The following is a 19569-nucleotide window of genomic DNA, read 5'->3' as shown; positions in this document are numbered from 1 at the left end:
GCCACCTGTGTATGGATCAGGGTGTGAAGGAGAACCACACAGCCACCCTGCACCCATGCCATGGGTGGGGTCCTCAGGTACAACACTCTTCCTCACCACCATACTAAAGAGTATACTCCATCTTTTTCCAGTTGCTTTGCTTTCTCATGAAAACATACAGTGAGCTTCTCCGGTGATGTGATTTGCAGCTGTGTCTCAATCACAGGCTCAGCTGAAATCCTCCAAGGAGCGAGTTCTGCTGTCAGAATAAAATTGTGTCTTGCACTTTTTGTGTTGAAGCCCTGAGTCAGCCAGTGTCAGCTCTTCATCCCTTCAGCCCTAAGGGCCTCTCTTTTTAGCTCACAGTGGTAAACAGGTGCTTTAGGCAGAAAGTCAAGGCTTCAGTGGTAAAATGCTAAAGGAGCTAAAATTTCAATTCAATTCTGGAAAAATGAGTGCCGCTGATAGGTTTGTAGCTTGAACCCATCCGCTGGAACGTTAAAGGCAATATAATTACACTGCAAAGCAAGACACGAAGTAGGCAAGCTTCATGTTACTCGTGCACGGGAGAGAACCGGACAATCGCCGTTCCTTCGCTTGGCCCCAGTTGCTCTCGTCCGTCCTCCCGTACCACTGTCCTTTTATTGAGGTTACATGAATATGCATAAGTTCGTTAACATATGACGTCTACATACACACAAAGAGTAATAAATTCAAATTCAAATTTTATTTGTCACATACACAGTCATACACAGTACGATATGTAGTGAAATGCTTGGACAACTGCTCGTGACCTAAAGAAAACAAAAAAGGAAAGGCTATGAATAAGGTAGGAAATAAATATGAAAAATTAAAAAGGGGTAAATTTAACTAGGAAGGAATAAAATATAAATTAAGGTTAAAAATGAAATAACTGTACAACACAAATTAGAATGAAGGGTAAATTTAACTGGGAAGAATAAGATAAAATATATAAATTAAAGTTGAAAATAAAATAACTGTACAACAAAATACACCAATACACAGTATAGAACTATATAAGAATGTATGAAGAAATCTAAATATAAATAAATATATACACAATAACAGCAGCTGTACAAGTATTAACCGGAAATGAAGAATATAGTGACCAGTGTTGTGCAAAAACAAAGTCCAGAAAGTCCAGTGTGTGTGTAAGAACTGTATGTGTGGGTCAGTACTGTGTGGTGGTGTGATTGAGAGACCGTATCGCCTGCGGGAAGAAGCTCCTCCTCAGTCTCTCTGTGTTGGTCTTCAGGGAGCGGAATCGCTTTCCTGACCTCAACAGAGAGAACAGTCTGTTGTTGGGATGGCTGAGGTCCTTCACGATCTTCCTGGCCTTGGTCCAGCACCGCCTGCTGTAGATTGAGTGCAGGTCAGGGAGCTCGGAGCGGATGGTGCGCTCAGCTGACCGCACAACCCTCTGTAGAGCTCGTCTGTCCTGCATGGTGCTGTTCCCGAACCAGGTTAAGATGTTTCCCGCCAGGATGCTCTCTATGGTGCACGAGTAAAAGTTCCTGAGCACTTTGGAGGGCAGTTGGAAGTCTCTCAAGCGTCTGAGGTGGTAGAGACGCTGACGGGCCTTTTTCACCACGGTGTTGATGTGACAGGACCATGACAGGTCCTGCGTGATGTGAACTCCGAGGTATTTGAAGCTGTCCACTCTCTCCACTGGGCACTCGTTGATGACGGGGGTCTGGTAGTTCCTCTCCTGCTTAGTGCTGAAGTCCACTATCAGCTCCTTTGTCTTACTGACGTTTAGAAGGAGGTTGTTCCTCTGGCACCAGTTCTCCAGATTCCTAATCTCCTTCAGGTAGGCCGTCTCGTTGTTATCAGAGATCAGGCCCACCACGACGGTGTCGTCAGCAAACTTGATGATGGTGGTGGAGCTGGTAGTGGCCACACAGTCATATGTGTACAAAGAGTACAGCAGGGGGCTCAGAACACACCCCTGGGGGGCTCCAGTGCTGAGAGTGGTGGAGGCTGAGACATGTCCGCCCATCCTTACTGCGTGCGTGTGTGTGTGTGTGTGTGTGTGTGTGTGTGTGTGTGTGTGTGTGTGTGTGTGTGTTGTGTGTGTGTGTGTGTGTGTGACTGCTGATCAAAGGGTCAAACATCCTTGGTCAGGAAGAGGGTAGCCTCCCCCTCACCCTAGATGGTTCATCCTAGATAACACGGTGAGGAAGTCCTGCAGTTCATCTAAACAAAGACTAGACTAGAACAGACGCAACTACGTTAATCCTACCATAAAACAATAAAACACGGTATGACCTCTCATGCTCCCAAAGTGCTGTCTAATACACACACAGTTTGCAGACTATCAAGGATCAAAACCTCTACCAATCTACAATTAATTACAAAACTCTAAGCATATATAAGTAAATATTTCTAAGCATAAATGACAATCAACAATACAAATCGAACAGCCGCATCACACTTTCTTCACAAGACATGCTTCAGTTGCATTTTTTAAAGTTATCCTTTTGATGGAACAAAAAGTCTTCAGTTTTTATTAGACCACCAGTTTTTCACACTTGCACTTCCACGGAGATAAAAGCGACCCCATGGTGTCTTAGCGTGGGTTCTCTCCAGGTAGTCCGGCTTCCTCCCACAGTCCGATGACATGCACGTTAGGTTAAATGGTGACTGGCTGTAGGTGTGTATGCAAAACAGATAAAGCACATAAGTGCATAAAATAAAGTGCGATATGAATATCTGTGAAAAGATGAATGTAACTTGTAGTGGTCAAAGATACTAGAAAAACATTTTAATAAATACTCTGTTCTTAAGAAGAAGCAGTGACATCTAGGGACCACAAGTGGGATTTTTTAAGATTTTGAGTCCAAACGCTGTTAAATCACCTAACTTTTGTATGATGTACTGCAAACAGGATGCAGTTACTCTGCAAAAAGACCCAAACTGGGCTGACTGGGTGGTTGATGGAAAGCTTTATCTTTATATCTTTTGCAAGGCATTGCAACCACTATTCATGCTTTGTTAGGAACAGAATGCGATATAAACAATTTCCCAATCAGTCTTTATCGTCAGCACACTCAAAGCCTCAGAGCTAGATGCAACCAAAGGAACTGTTTTATCTGCACTGCTAAAGTGGAAATTACTATTAATCTGAACGAAAAAGCTGAAGTGAAAGACACAAAGGTTAGAAAACAGAGCGGGAAGAATCTGACTCACTTCTGCTTTTTCTTTCTGTCAAGTTGAGAAAACTGCAGAATTTGGTGTATATAAAATGTTAGGGCTATATGTGGGTTAGAACTCTGCTGAAACAACACTGTGATTAGCAGTGATGTACAGGAAAATCTTTGTGTTTAGCACTCAGTGAAGAACAAAGACATGTTTTGCCTCTCAGCAGTATTGGGAACAACACCATCCTCTTGTTCAAAGCAGCAAAAAAAAAACCCAACAGCTTGCATAATCAAGGAAAATTCCTGCCAGGTTACCTTCAACTTGTACATCATCACATACTTATTTCATCGTTAGCTAATAAAGAGAAGAGTATTCACTCAGCCAGTTCAGTAACTTTCCGTTTACTGTATGTGTGACGTATCTGTTTTCCTCTTAGTTAGGACGCTACACTAAAGAAGGTCAGCTGTTTCTGGGACCCCTAGGCAGCACTGGTGAGGACACTCGTTGTGTGGTGTACGATCAGATGAGCAACTTTCCTCAGCTCCTCAATTGTGAAAAGGTGACCAACGTGAAACAGAAGACATGGCATTTCTCTCAGGTCAGAAGTGTAAAGAAATCTCTTTTTCAATGATATAACTGAGTGTTTATAAGAGAAACTAAAATTTACTGGCATAGAGTTGAGAGGAAAAGTATCTATATGTCAGATTTTAAAAGGGACCTATTGAGCTCATGTCTGGGTCCATTCTTTTTTCTCTTGGACTCTAATATGAGAGTAGCTTTGCATGAATCTTCATTTCTCTCATACTCAGCATTGCTGCAGCCCCGTAGTTCATGCTTTATCTGACAGAACCGCCTTTATATTCCGAATACCTCCGTTGAAGCCACCTTTCTTTGTGTTAAAACCCTCACAAACAGAAGGTTTTAACACCGGGGCCAGTAGGACTTCACAGATAGATCTGTCTGTTTGTGATGACTATATTAGGATATCATCTCTGCTATTACTGAAATCAAAGCAGTCTGGTTAACGGGGATTATTTGCACATAAATTGAGACTTTGGCTATGATTAATATGAACAATAACTGTTGTAAAATTATATTTATGCTAGAAAATAAGGGGTCCTCTTAAGACAACTAAACCCAGACTGCTTAAAGGGTAACAAGCGACTCAATATACCTTTTACTTTGGCATTGATTCTCTTTTTCTTTTAATGTGAAAAACCTTTTGTAAGTCAATTTTCTGTTGGTCTTTTAGTTCTGTTTGGGTAACCTTTAAAAACTAAAGAGTTACAGCCTGTAGCACGGGAAGAGGAGAGCTTGAACAGTGATGCTGCAGACCTTCTGCCACATCGATTCTTTGTCACACAGCAGGACAAGCAGTGAAGAGTCCTGCAGACGTAGAAGTCTTAGGGAAATAGGGAGACCTTACTTATTTTATATAGATGTAAGGTAAAAAGTTAGTGCCATTTGTTTAAGAAAGAGGTTGCAACAGTTCACATAAGGCCCGGTCTGGTTACATACTGTTCTGTCACCATCACGCATTGTTCACAGACCATCTGTGAAATCTGTTAAAACCAAAGTATTGTATCTCCTTCTGCCTTGCAGAACGAATCGATCATAAATCGGGCTACTGGACGCTGTCTGGAGGTGGTGCCGGCTAATGTTTACTCCGGCCACCTGCTGGTCCTGCAGCCCTGCTCGGGGCAGAGGTGGACCATCAAGAACACTATGAAGCAGTGATCGCCTGGCCAGTTTCATTGGGACCAATTACAAAGGCTATTTCCAAGAGCTGTCACCTGACGTTACCTTGGCCAGTGGACAATCAATGATGCGGGGGCTCCTTAGCTTTTGAAATAAGACTCAAAAATAGATGGCTTTAAGGAGACGAGTGATGAGGTGGTTTGGAAACAATTGATGTTTTTTTGTTTTTGTTAGTTTTTTTTTAAAAACATGGACATTCAACGTGGTGAAAGTTTAGCATGAGGACCATTTCTCTATATGAATTTTACAAACTTTCAATGTGATGTTGCCATAATTCCTGTGTGCCACTTCTTTACAGTGTTTAAGTTTTAGTAGACATTTAATCGACCAAAAGCGTGTTCTTTCTTATGTGAAGGGGAAAAAAAGTTTCCATCTTCCATCAGTCTTTCTGCAATATTTCATTCATTTTGTGCCACGGACCGGCCCTAAATAACTAAAATGTGTTCATAACACACGGGAAAAGACACAGGGGAACTGAGGTAACGATAAAAACAATAAATATGAACGATAAAACGAAGAAAAAAACCCCCGGTAAACCATAAATTGCACACCTGAACCTCAACACTCGCGGCCCGGTACCAAACGACTCACGGACCGGTACCAGTGCATGGCTCGGGGGTTGGGGACCGCTGGTCTATGGTACTTAGAAATTAAGGAATGGCTACTCGTGACAGGAGAAAATTTTACACAGTTTAGCAAAAATGCCTGAAAAGTGATTCTTATGTTTTTCAGAAAATTCAAATCCTTGTAAATATTTATAATTTGAAGAAAAATATGCTAAAAATATTACTTGGTGTACTTTTTTTTTCAAATCACCCCAACAAGGACTCTGGGCTAAATCTCACTTCTATGTTTTATGGATTCTGACTTTTATTGCTATTTTTCCACCAAGCATTCTGTAGCATCAGATGCAATATATCTCGTAGCATGAAGTACTGTAAGCAGTTGGGTACAAAGTTTCTTTGCGCTAAGTTAATTTATTTGGTTAACTGCTGTGTGCCATAACTACTGAAAACCTAGTCAAACATAGGAAGCACTTTTTTGGACAAAGGGTTGGAACATGAACGAGAGAGGAGGATTGAATCAGGAATGCACAAAAGTACCAATAGTGGAAATGCAGGAGGCCTTAAAGGCTGAAATTATTAACGTACTGAGATGTATATGATGTCATATATTAAATTGCATAAGTGTGATCAGCTGGATTTTTGCTCCCAAGATTGTCTTCCAATAAACAACTGGTTTCCTGGGTTGTGCTTTGTTACTGTGTTTTAGGATACATCTGCAGTCTTTAAATTTGTCATACTTTAATTAGTATGCTTATTTTTTTCAGTTTAATTTTATTTTCAAGCTTGTTTGTAATTTTTTGCTGCTAAACTCATGCTTTATTTTGCTTTTCTGGACTATAAATAAGGTAGAGACAGCAAAGATGAGCTACCATGCTGGCCTGCTCTCCTTTTAACTGCTCCATCCATTTTCATGGTTGTGGTCAAAATATTTTCGGCATGCTGTGAGATTAGTCCTCAAAATCATCCCCCAAAATAGACTACTTCAAAAGAGATTTCACCCTCAGCTTCCAGCTGCATGGCATCTGCTGTAACTTACACCAACTCGACTTAAGAGTACTTTCATCACATTTTTTATAAAAGCGCTTCTACACAATATTACCCAGCCACAAATAAAGCAGCCAGGTGGCCGAACATTAAAGGGACTGTTCTATAAATGACAAGTTATGGGTTCAATCCTGAAGCAACCATATGTCCTGTAAATAGTGTCCTTGAATCAGACACTGACCTCCTACTGCTTACTCTCGCTAAACTGCTCTGGATGAAGCATCAGCTTAAATGCTTAAGATGTAAATAAAACAGGAGGAGACTGCTGGGAGCACAAGGGCCTGTTTCTAGCAGAGAGGGGGAGAGAGGAGTGAGGCGGCTCTGAGGGACAGAGCCTGCATGCTAACATAACACTGAATGCTGATCAGACTCTTAACGAAGAGACTGCTCATCGTTCTCTGGCGTGAAATAGGATTACCATATGTTGGTTAAAGTCCTGCTAAATGTAAGCCAGCAGTAAATGCTAACAAGGACAAACTGATCAAATAAACTCACTGCGTTACTTAGATAAGGTTGTATTTATGGGGATGGAAATTTGTATAATTTGTAGATTTTAGCATGTAAAAAAATGGAGCTATTTTTAAAGGATGACAAAAAATCTAGAAAATGAATGTAATTCATTGACATTATTGTATCATAGTTTGCATTGTTCTGACCAGCAGTGTCCTGCAGCTCCCTGTGAGCACTTAATGAAAGAGGTTATGGTTTAATGTCAGAGCAGAGAACTCACAGTTGTCAAATATGATTTTGCTCTAATATGCACCATGTGGCGCTGTATGTTTTCTGTGATTGGAGGGTAGTGTCACTGCAGCTGTCACCCCAGCCTGCTCTCTGCTCTGCCTCGGGAAAAAAGCAGCAGAGATACAGATGTAATTACTTGACAGAACAGCAACACTGTATGAAAATGTGACAATTTCATAAAACCCACTGCAGCAAGGGTAACAGATGATACAACACACAATACTGTGCACAACTCTTTAGGCACAGATGTTGGCAGCGAAGCATGGTGAAGCATCCCGCTGTTTTAGTTTTTGTTGTTTTGGGGGTTTTTTTGCAGAGAGCATGTCAAAACTAGAGACTAGAACTACAATTAGATCTTTTATCATGCAAAATAATCAGATCGCTTAAGTTCATTCTGTAGCGTGACAATGACCCCAAACAGAGCCAGAGTAATAGCTTCAGAACATGTACTGAATGTGCTTTATTAAAGGGTTTTTATCAGACTGTGATTTACGTTTACTTCACCTTATGTGTTCATTGTTGAGTAAAAGCTATTGATACCAATTATTTTTATACTATATCCTCACTTCACAGTGAGAATCAAAATCTGTTTCTTCTTTCTTTTGTACTAAACATGTTCTCACACTCTGGAGCCATTTTGGTAACATCTCCAGGCACTTATTTGTCCAATTATTTTTAAGCTATATCTATATTAACTTTAATTTCAGTGATCATAAAAGTTATATACTAGAATAAAAACAGTTTTAAAGTTTTAGAATAGAATAGGATAAACCTTTAATACTGCACAGATGAGAAATTTGGGTGTTACCCAGCTCTTATGGCAAGGGGAATATAAAATATAAAATTGAAAAATTTATAAATTATAAAATTTGCTGACTTTGCACCAAAATGGCTCCAGAGTGTGAGAACATGTTTAGTACAAAAGAAAGAAGAAACAGATTTTGGTTCTCACTGTGAAGTGAGGATATAGTATAAAAATAATTGGTATCAATAGCTTTTACTTTTACTTTTACTGTTAGCGCCGGTGTCCTTCTATTATAGTGATACTAAACAAGGCAGGAAATTATATTTTTATTCTACAAAATGAAATGAATGTATCTACTCTGCAGAAGTGTTTGTGAATTTCAACAGATCGATTAGCTTGCTGCATTATATGTATGAACTGCATTTTTATCAGTTGCAGTTTCACCATCTCAGTGCCTAATGCTTCCCTCTTGTGGTGTCATGGTGGTTAGAAATAAATATGATATGTTATATGAAGTATATAATAAAAGCAAAGGCTTCACGTAAAGAGGGATTGGGACAGCTTTTAAGCAGGGTGACCTGCAGTATCCCACTGATTAACAGCCTCAACTGACACGTTCATGATGACTTTTGCTTTGTTCCCATTCCTCAGATCGATTTTCCCTTTATAAGGTTTGCTAAACCAGATGCTATATTTATGCTAAAAGTGGCCATAAAGAGTAAGGTCAGAAGGAGGAAAGGTAATACAGCAATGAAGAATAAAGGCAAAGTCAAAGACCGATTCCAGCTTTAAAAGCTATCTATGTATTTTTTTGTACATAGATTTATATGAAAAAGATGATCTGATTTCTAGCAGCAAAGGGCACATGCAAAAAAGCATTGGCAGGATAAATTCAGTTAAAGCAGTTAAATCAGTGCAAAGGTACAGAAAAATACTTATATTAGTTTGGAAATCAACAAGCAAAGAAATCCAGATAGATGTGATTTTTCCCATTCAATAGTACTTTTAATGTTCATAATTAAAAATGCTTTTGATTAATTTTGTCAGTAGGAGTAAAAGTTTGATGATTTTTTTCTCAGTGTTACTGCTCCATTAATAATAAGTGTTTAATAATTAATAATAAGTGAATCCAAGTTTTACCCCAATGTTTCCACCATTCCTCTCACCTAACCCTCATTTCCTCTTCAGGCCTTGCCTTTCAACCACACACACCCTCTACAGCAAATTAACAATATCTGAAAGTCATGTCCTTAAGAAATAAGAGGGGAAAATCGAGTTAAGACCCAACACAGGACCTGAAAGGTGCATCTAGCCCTTCAGCTGATTCATCTACCGTTTGCTGAACCCTTGTCAGAAATTGTTAGAAGAAGAAGAAGCTATTCTTAAGGATGGGAAACTCTTGATTGATGGAATCTTGAATATAGAAAAGTAACAATGGATTTTAATCCACAATGTAATGCCATTGGGAAAGCATGTGATTGGCAAATGCATCATTTTTCAGGATAGCAATGATCCCCAAAATACTGTCAGTACAGTAAAAGCATACCTGGATAGAAAAACATACAATAGAACAGCATCAGTCATGGCTTGGCCTCCCCAGAGCCCAGACCTCAATATTACTGAAGCAGTGTGGGATCATTGTGACACGAGAACGGAACAAAAGGCGGACAACACCCAAAGACGTGCTCTGAATATCCTTCAAGAAGCCTGGAAAACTGTTCCTGTGGAAATGACAAGAAAACTAGAACTGAAGAATAACAGTTACAATGCCAAATATTGACTTTCAAGCTTGTTATATTGTTATAAACTCTATTTTACGTATATTTCCATTTATGTTTGCACATGTTCAATAAAATCATTGCTCCTGAGGCAACGAGGAATGGCTAAAGATTTCTGCCACTACTCCATAACAAACATCAACTAAAAGTGTTTGATAAATGCATTCTATTTGCTTTTTTAAAAATCACAAAGTGAGAGATTTTTTTTCAATTTAAGTGAGCATTATGTTAATGTTTTAAATGTCATGGCATAGGATCAGATCGCTTCAAAGTAAATTATATTTTGAAATGTACAATCCCTTAAACACTGTGTCCTGATCTTGAACTAATAACTACTGAGATCTCAAGTCTACTGCATAATAAGACAAACAGCACCATTTAGAAAATTTCTTTTTATTGCAAGTATTCTTAATGCTTTGATGTTTTGTACAGATTTTCATATTTACAGTGATAATTAGTATTCGTCTAATAAATAATACAACTGAAAGTCATTCTCTAGCCTACATGTTTAAATATTGCACGTGCAAAGTATGTATAATATGTGCTTGTCCAATAGATATGCTGTCTTAGCAGCTATTTACAATGTTACATAAGAAACAAATGTGGGATCCAACCACCATGCTACTAAAGAGACACTGTGCGTTTCCCCTCCAAAGCAAACCCTCCACTTCAGTGATGGAGTCATGCAATTATTCTACTGGGGTGAAGACAGTTTAATTACAGCATCACTGCAATAACAGTATCCATCCAAAAAAAAAAAAACATCAAATAAAATTTTAATTATTTCTAAATAAGAAATTCGTGATAAAACAGTTTTCCAATTAACCACTACATAACAGTAGTGTCTAGTTCTTATTTGGTAGGAAATGTCCACCAGTGCTGTAACGTTTTCAAAAATAATAGTAAAAGAAAAAAAGCATTTTGATGAAAAACTAAACCAGCGTGACCTACTGTACAAGTTTGTTTAGGCTGCTTTTGCAGCAGTGCTCTTTATAAAGTCTCCAGGGTGTGATAGTAATAAATCATCTGTGAATGAAACCTTTTACACGTTTAAAATCACTTTGTCTGCCATAGGCAAGAAATCTGTTCCTATAAATACACCGTTTAATTATGTGTTCGCATTGCAACTGCTGCTCTGCCAGAAGTGTAGGTAGAGCAAAGTCAACCTATACATTATACATATCCTCATATTTGAACATTCAATATCAATATATTTTCCACATATTGTGAATATAACGCTGAGTGTGCAGAGAGGGAGAAACACGCAAACACCGTGACGAGACAAGAGCACGGGCAGTGTGATGTTACTTCACCTCTAGATGGCACTATTGCACAACCTACAACCTTCTGCATCGTTTCACTGGAATGGATGACAAGTACAGTGCAAAAACAATAACAGGAACAAACTGAGTCCGATATGATATACATATTTATGCCAAAAAAAAATGCCCGTTTGATCTTGTGTTTCCATGTAGGAACAGGGAAAAATGTCTATATTGTGTTGTCTGGTTCACCTCGGCAGAGTTCTATGGCTTTGGCAGGAGGGTTGAGAGGAAACAGAAAGGGCCTTTACCGCCTGCACCTGGCATGTTTGTGATGAAGCAGCTGCCTCTACTCCTGCTGAGCCTCCTCCCTGTACCTCTGAACCCGAGTGAGCAGAGAGCACCGACGGTCATGCACACACACAGATACTGTACACTTCAACAGACACTGGAGATACAAATGATGGGCCATTTGCTAAACCTGCAGCACACACTGCTTTCTATGTGAAAGAACCATTCTGTGAGAAAAACTCTACTGCTCATTTGATCTATGACCTCTGAAAAACAGTTCATGATTTCCATTACTATTCAATTATAAAAAAAAAAAAAGTACATTCCCTGGGTTATACAGCACTGATATGCAAAGCTTAATTGTATATCTGTAACTCTAGAACTGCAGTATTTATAGTTTTCTTAGTTTAATATTTCAATTTCATATTCTTCTTCTAAGTATAAAATCCCTTTTGTTATATTTGTCTCATTAATTTAACTGAAATACACTGAAAATTGCTCACAAATTAAGGTTTATGTGTCAATACAAATGCAGGTTTTATTGCTGGGAGCTTCCCGTGATGCACTGACTATTTCTTCTTCCATGACACTAATGTTTTGTCTTTGCTTCATCATTTATGTACTGTACTGTATCCCCAGTTTTCCAGCGAGGGCTGCGTACATTTTGATTGCATTAACGTTTTTATCCAGCCTTTATGTGCAAGCTTGAGCTGCAAAATTCAAATGTAGTTACTGACAGGCCAAAGTGCAACAGGGAAGAGATTAAATGGGATCAAAGGGAGTGGCATTATAAATTCCTTCCTTCCTGAGATTCAAATCCTCCAATCAAAACGGTGCCAGCAATGCAAAGACAGATTTCTTTAAAAGATTGGACACAATAACAAAGTCAGTCGTTTATTTATTAAAGCACTGTTAATAATTTTAGTTGCTGCTATTTCAAATAAATGTTTGGTACAACAAATTTCTCCGTGTTCTGTCTCAGGCTTTATTCGGGCCCTGGTACTAGAGCTATGGTCTGTTCTTGAGTGCAGCAGTGACGACATCAGAGTGGTCCGTCCCAAACCAACTCCCATTGACCCCACAGATAGGAGTTGCATTAAGGTATTGTATGTATGTGCGTGCGTGTGTGTGTGAGAGAGAGAGGGAGAAGGAGAAACTTCCTGGAGCCCACAATGCCCCAATTTTTAGATATCTACATAATAGTACAGACACAGATCTCTTAGAAGTTTTGCTTTTCCATCATGTTTTTAGCTCACTGGTTACAAAGGTGTTTAAATTGATTAAAATTAAATTGATTCCAATTATTATTAACCCAGGACTCAGAATAGTGGTCCATGTGTTGCTGTGATACCAGCAGCCATGTAGAAAATTCACTTGTGAATATTCATATTTAAGAAACTGGCAATAGTGATTTTGTTAACAAGAAAGGCTTTTTGCTGATTGGTTTATGGGTGTCTGGGCAAATAAGCCTTACTTTCATAAGACTGCATTTTTAGTTATGTTTTTGGCAGAATTTCTCTCAGGAAAGCTTCAACAAGCTCCAGCGTGAGCCTGTCTGTGTGTGTCTGATGCTTGGCCTCTGACAGCAGCCAAGTCATCTCTCTCAGAGAGACTAGCCAAGTGAATACGGACAGCCAGTGATGTGTAAACTGTGTCCTGCCACAGGCGACTTTAAAGTCTGCCTTATCAGTGGGTTATACATATATGCTGAGGTCAAAGGAAAACTAAATATACACACACCAGCACTTTGGTGAATTAACTCGAGTCTTTGCTTTAATCTGTGCTAAGTACAGTAGGAGGTTTGGTAGTACATATGAAGATAAGTTCACACATGCACAGAAACATCAGAAGACACATGAAAGTATAGATATTTCTATTTTAGAAAAAAAAATCCATCGTATCTTGTTTTTTTCTTTACGTTTCTTTGAAGCTGTTTAATATAATCTAAGTTGTAGCTCGTTTGTGCAAGTGTCTCTCTTTTTTTCCTTTGATGCTTTTGATGATATGTTTTCCCTGTTCTACCAGACCCAGTGAAAAATGCAGGGAGCTTTCCTGTAGTTTAATATTCTTCAGGCTGCAATAGGTTTCTGCTCAACCACTCTGCTCAGAATATATGTCTTATTCAGTTTTGAGAGTGTGGTAAACCATGTTTTATCTTTGCAATCATAAATTCTTTTTACATTTTGTTTTGCTTTGAATACTACAGATATTATTTGTCATATTATCGGTAGTGTTTGTAGTTGAATAGTGTTATATTATTATTATGTGTTAGGATTTGATCAATCCATGACGTGCACAAATGCATTCACAATGGTCTTTAAAAGCAAATACATTTTTTCTCTCTAACAGCTGCTGTATTTACTTTCCTCTTCAGTCCTTCCTGTACTTGGTCAACCTCCTCTCCTCTTCCCAGTCGGTGTGGCAACTGCTGGGCCGACAGTCTTTGGCCAACAAAAGCGAATACACCCTGAGGGAGATGCCAACCTCCATACCTGTAAGTGTTTTTCTTCTTCTTCTTTTCCACACACTGCAGTTTTTTTTTGTCATCCATCTGAGGGCATGTTTGCACTTTTTATTTGGCCTCCAAACACCACCCACCCATTTGTTTTACTTCAAACGCATTCAAATAAACCCTCTCACACTGAGACTGATATACGTTCTCCACCTTACCCATTGTAAATTTCCACACAGTTTTCGTTTTGCACCCTATCCGGTGCATTCTTGTTCAAAGCCTCTCATTTTACTCCACAGGATTTGATTGACAGACTGATTGCCGTGAATTCGGATGGGAAGATTCATTCTCTCTTCCACTACGAAGAGAGTCACACATTCGGCCTAAGGTGGGATTCATTATTTTTTTCATATTACTTAACATCAGTGGGGAAGTAGACGATATCAGATTATCACCTGGTGACTGCACACACACTTCAGCCTCTGGCAATAGGAGACTGGCATGGTGACGTAATCGGCCTTAAAATGCGGCCTTTAAGGCTGCAGACCCTGAATTGGGATACAGCCTCTGAATCGCTGCATCTTGTAGCTGTGTCGTCTTAAATTGGTCATGTGATTTTGACGCGCCGGCGCGTCCGGCAACCCCAGAGGTTTAACTTAATATTTAAGTGTCTCTTGGTTTTAGACTAGTTGTTTAGTCTAATTTGATGTTTTAAACCAGAAAAGGAAGAAGAGGGCTTAGAATTACAGGTAAGAACTGCTCAGTGGTATGTGATAAACTGTAAATGTAAAGCTTACAGGTCAGTCCTCATGTTTTTAAATCAGATTTTGAGTCTGTACATGGCACATTATGCTTTTGCATGTTGTGAAATGTGCTGCAAAACAAACTGAGGTAAACTAACTGGTTTACTGTGATGGATTTAAAGTGCGTGTGACTGGTGCGCAGTGGCTGTGGTGCTCACGGTCAGAGTTCAGTCACAAAGAGGGTAACAGAGATGAATTTAAAGTTAAGGTGATGGTGCTTAGATTCATTCACAGACTGAAACCTTCACACCAACTTTATCCTGTGTCTCTTAGTTTTAGACTAGTTGTTTAGTCTATTTTGATGTTTTAAACCATATCACAGGGTTTTTACTTCACCATTTACGGGGTTTTAACAAGCAAACAAAAGACAGATCGTGATGTTTGAAAATGTTTTGGAAATATTCTTTAAAGATTAGATGTAAAATACGCAGAGGATAAATTCAATTGGTTTATTAGTTTATTACATAAGTTGAAAAAAAGTTAAACAAGTAAATAAAGAAACAACGTAAAAGAAAAGTAAACAAAACAAATCGGTAAATAAAGGAAAATGGTAATAAGAAGGGGAAAAAAAAGAAAAGAGAAAACCCCAACAATCCCCTCTGAGCAAGCACTAGGCGACAGTGGGGAAGAAAAACTGCCTTTAAACGGGCAGAAACTTCCGGCAGAACCAGGCTCACGAGGGGCAGTCAACTGCCGGGACTGGTTGGGGTGAAAAAAGATGAAGGAGAGAGGGAAGAAGTGTTAGGAGAGAAGGGGAGAGGAGAGGTGAAAATTAAGATGGAACAGAGGTGGAGGGAGACGAGGTGACGTCAGCAGTAGAAAAAATAGAAAGAGTAGAAAAAGCAGGAGTGTCCCTCCTCCAGAAGAAGCGGAAACGTTTTTTCTTCTTTTCCATGAGCTTTTCCACGACCACTTTTTTCTCTAGGATGAGGGTTCTCAACTGATCGGTTGTTTCTTCAACTTCCTTCTCAAGTTTCTGGCATCTTTGCTCCATTTCTTTTAATAGATTGCACTTGTCTGTATTTTGCTGTTGTTTTTCCTTGTGCATCTTTTCTAACTGCTCATTTCTTCTTGTGATTTCTTGAAGCTTACGCTGCAGGTCTTCATTTATTTTCTCTTGTTGCTGCTTTTGTGCAAGCATTTCAGCGTTTTCACACTTCAAGTTGTCTGAGTTCAACAACATCTCATTAATGACCTCTGAGTGTTTTTTCGCCATTTCATTGATCCTACGCTGCATCTTTGAACGTCGTTTTTCCAATACTTCTCCTTCCAGTTCAGGTGTTCTGTCCTTCATTGTATTAATTTGTTCAGTTGTAGATTTCTTCTCTCCAAGTCCTGGAGAATACGTTTTTTTTCTTTTTCCTGTTGCTCTTTCTCTTGAAGAAGCTCTTTATTTTTGCACTCTGTTTCATCCAGCCTGACTGGATTTGGATTTATTGAAGAAGGACCACCAAAATCTTTGTTCTATTTGGTGTACATGTTAAGAGTTGCTGGACTAACAGTTGGTTTGATTTGCTTCAGAGAATCCTCAAAGTCTTTCATCTTAATGTTGCGCACCTCAGCAGCAGCTATAACACGGACTTGTTCTGGTGCCAACTCTCTTATTGGGCCAAGTGCAGCATCTTTGGCTAATGCTGTCAAATCGCTCCCTGAATATCCTTCAGTCACTTTTGCAAGACAGGACAGTTCGTCTTGGCTCAGTGGACTCCCGTGCGTTCCCAAAAGATTTTTCAGCAGCGTAAATCTTGTCTTCTCATCGGGTAAGGTCACATATACTCTTTTTGCAAAGCGCCTTAATATTGCTTCATCGAGCTCCTGGGGCCTGTTCGTTGCTCCCATTACAAGTACTCTGTCATCCTTTCCTGACTGCAACCCGTCAAACTCAATGAGGAACTCAGTTTTTAAACGGCGAGAGGCGTCGTGCTCCCCCTCCCTCCTTTGACAGAGCAAGCCGTCCACTTCATCGATGAAGATTACTGAGGGCTGTCTCTCTCTTGCAACTGCAAAGAGTGCTCGTACGAGCTTCTCGCCTTCTCCCACATATTTGGAGGTCAAACTAGCAGCACTGATGTTGAAGAATGTTGCATTAGACTCTGCAGCAACTGCTTTGGCGAGCATGGTCTTCCCATTTCCTGGTGGGCCAAATAAAAGCAAGCCACGTGCAGGAGCTCTCAGACCAGTAAAGAGATCAGGTCTTAAGGCAGGAAGGATGACAATTTCTTGAAGTGCTTGCTTTGCCAGATCCTGCCCTGCGATGTCATCAAATGACACAGTCGCTCCACTGTATACAATTTCATTTGTAATTAAGCTGACCAGTTTACTGTCCACATTCTTTTTCATATCCCTCTTCGGGGGCTGTTTCACAGCTGCCGGTCTTCCATTCTGAGTTTTTCCCACCCGAGTGGTTTTCTTTGCATCAGTTATTCTTAATGGAGGTCTTACAGAAGTGGAGGGTCTGATGGTGGTGGAAACACCTGCGGGTTGACTTTTAGGAACTGACTTTGGCTTACTTGCAATTGTTTTGGTCGACATTTCTCTTGCGCGACTTCCCCCCTGTTCACAGTCATAACACGGTAAACTAGTCATAAACGAAAACGTTTAGGCTATTTATCGCATTTAAAGGTCTTTCTTTGGGACAACGTCACAGAACACAGAAACGTCACAGGGCTTTGGAGCGTGATGTTACAGAGGTTTACAAATACTTTCAAATATAGCTCTGGTCGAACGTTTGAAGGCTGCGAACAAACTGACTAAAACTTGCTGCTCCTGACCCCTATTTATAGAAAAACTTCAAAGGCTCAAAGGCATGTGCTTGTGACATCATCACATGTCCTTGTGACATCATCACATGTCCTTGTGACATCATCACTCTTCATGAATCAGATTGTCACATGACATTTTAGAATGGGGATGTTTTTTTTTAAACCGTTTTCAAATTTAACCCTCTGTGGTCCAGGGTATAATTGGCCGTTCTTGACTATTTTTGATTTTACCTCTATATTTCACCTTTAAAATATGTTTTTCTTGCCTTATTTGGCACCATTATTTTCAGCACAACCTCAAATATCTGAAATTTGAGTTATTGTTTTCATTTTGGTATACTATATTAGCACAGTTGATCTAAATTAATAACACAATAAATTGTGTGTGCATCTCCTGTTTTGTCATGGTTGTATGTCCCGGTTCGTGACAGGCTGCATGAGCTCATCTGGTGGGAGTGTAGTACTGTAGTATTTCAGGCATAAAAACGTGGTTTTCACAGACCTTGTCACAGGGTCTGAGTCTAAGATTCAAATTGTAAACACACAAACACTCAGGCTTGCTGCAAACCTTAGCTGATCCCCCGTGGGCTTAATTTACTGCCATTGTTTACGCACCATTGTAATTGCTTCTCTAGTTTGGCATTACACTTTAATTATGGAATGTAATTATATTTTGTCTATTTTTAGTTGTGGCATTGTGTTGTAATTAATGAAGGGCCTGCACACTCCAATATCAATTTACAATTTAAATTCTCCACAGCATGTTTAACTACATTATGTTGTGCCTTTCCAGAATCCCAGATTTACTTACACATCTCCCTTTATGATACATTAGTACTACATTTGACCTAAACCTTTTCCATCCTTTTTCCAAACTCTCATTCATTTTTTACCTGATAACCAAAAACTGTGATAGTGAAAGGCTGAAATATTTCTAGGGGTATGAGATTTCTGTGTGTTTTCTGTAGGTGAGCAGCTGCGAGAAGTTTGGCTACGGGGTGATGGTGACACAGGTGGCAGCAACTGCTCCGGGAGTTGTGGCTCTGCACAGTTCAGGTACTATTGCAGTTATTTGGACACAACAAACACTTGTCAGCTGTGATGCTTAAGGCTTATATTATAAGTTGTTGTTGTTGTTTTTGTGTTGTCGGTATAAAGGAGACTTAAGGCAGCTTAGGGAGAAATGTATTTGTCAAACCGTTTTTGTTTGGGTAAGAAAGAGTAAGAAGAGGCGTTCTTTTTTGATAAATGGATTCACATATCAGTTGTATACTGATACTAGGTTTATCCATATGCAAAAGGCTCCAGGAAATACCGTACTCTTGTCAAAAGAGGTCAAAAAATGAAGCTAGTGAACAAATATTTTAATCCTGCATTCTTTCTATTGGCTAGAAGGGGCGACTCAACTGGTTATGGGAAAAGAAGTCTGATTACTTATCAGCCCTTCGCTTATAACAGCACCGCTGCGTTCTGAAACCTATTCTCTCCTATGACTTTACCCACGCAAGAACAGTTCCCTGCTGTGTTGAGCAGCGCTGGCTGTGGAGCACTCATGTGTTCCATGATGTGACATATGTTTGTGCCATCGATAAAAAGGCAGACTGACAGAAAGAAGGATGACCTCAAAAAGTGATATAGTCCAGACAGAGCTTACAAATGATGGGCCATTTGCTAAACCTGCAGCACACACTGCTTTCTATTAAATACTGCACGTGCAAAGTATGTATAATATGTGCTTGTCCAATAGATATGCTGTCTTAGCAGCTATTTACAATGTTACATAAGAAACAAATGTGGGATCCAACCACCATGCTACTAAAGAGACACTGTGCGTTTCCCCTCCAAAGCAAACCCTCCACTTCAGTGATGGAGTCATGCAATTATTCTACTGGGGTGAAGACAGTTTAATTACAGCATCACTGCAATAACAGTATCCATCCAAAAAAAAAAAAAACATCAAATAAAATTTTAATTATTTCTAAATAAGAAATTCGTGATAAAACAGTTTTCCAATTAACCACTACATAACAGTAGTGTCTAGTTCTTATTTGGTAGGAAATGTCCACCAGTGCTGTAACGTTTTCAAAAATAATAGTAAAAGAAAAAAAGCATTTTGATGAAAAACTAAACCAGCGTGACCTACTGTACAAGTTTGTTTAGGCTGCTTTTGCAGCAGTGCTCTTTATAAAGTCTCCAGGGTGTGATAGTAATAAATCATCTGTGAAT

At 39.4% G+C, this 19569-nt stretch overlaps 1 pseudogene; it reads right to left on the bottom strand.

Moving 5' to 3' along the window:
* LOC146618155 (spastin pseudogene) overlaps positions 1–17113 on the bottom strand; it is a 22065-nt pseudogene extending 4952 nt beyond the window's left edge.
* Positions 17114–19569: the final 2456 nt, after the last annotated feature.

This window comes from Diplotaxodon limnothrissa, linkage group LG14 (genome assembly GCF_057381915.1).
Source record: "Diplotaxodon limnothrissa isolate DT_005_m linkage group LG14, D_limnothrissa_male_GT1.1, whole genome shotgun sequence".
Lineage (NCBI taxonomy): Eukaryota > Metazoa > Chordata > Actinopteri > Cichliformes > Cichlidae > Diplotaxodon > Diplotaxodon limnothrissa.
Note: the sequence above shows the minus strand (reverse complement) of the source record. Positions and strands in the feature narration are given on the sequence as shown.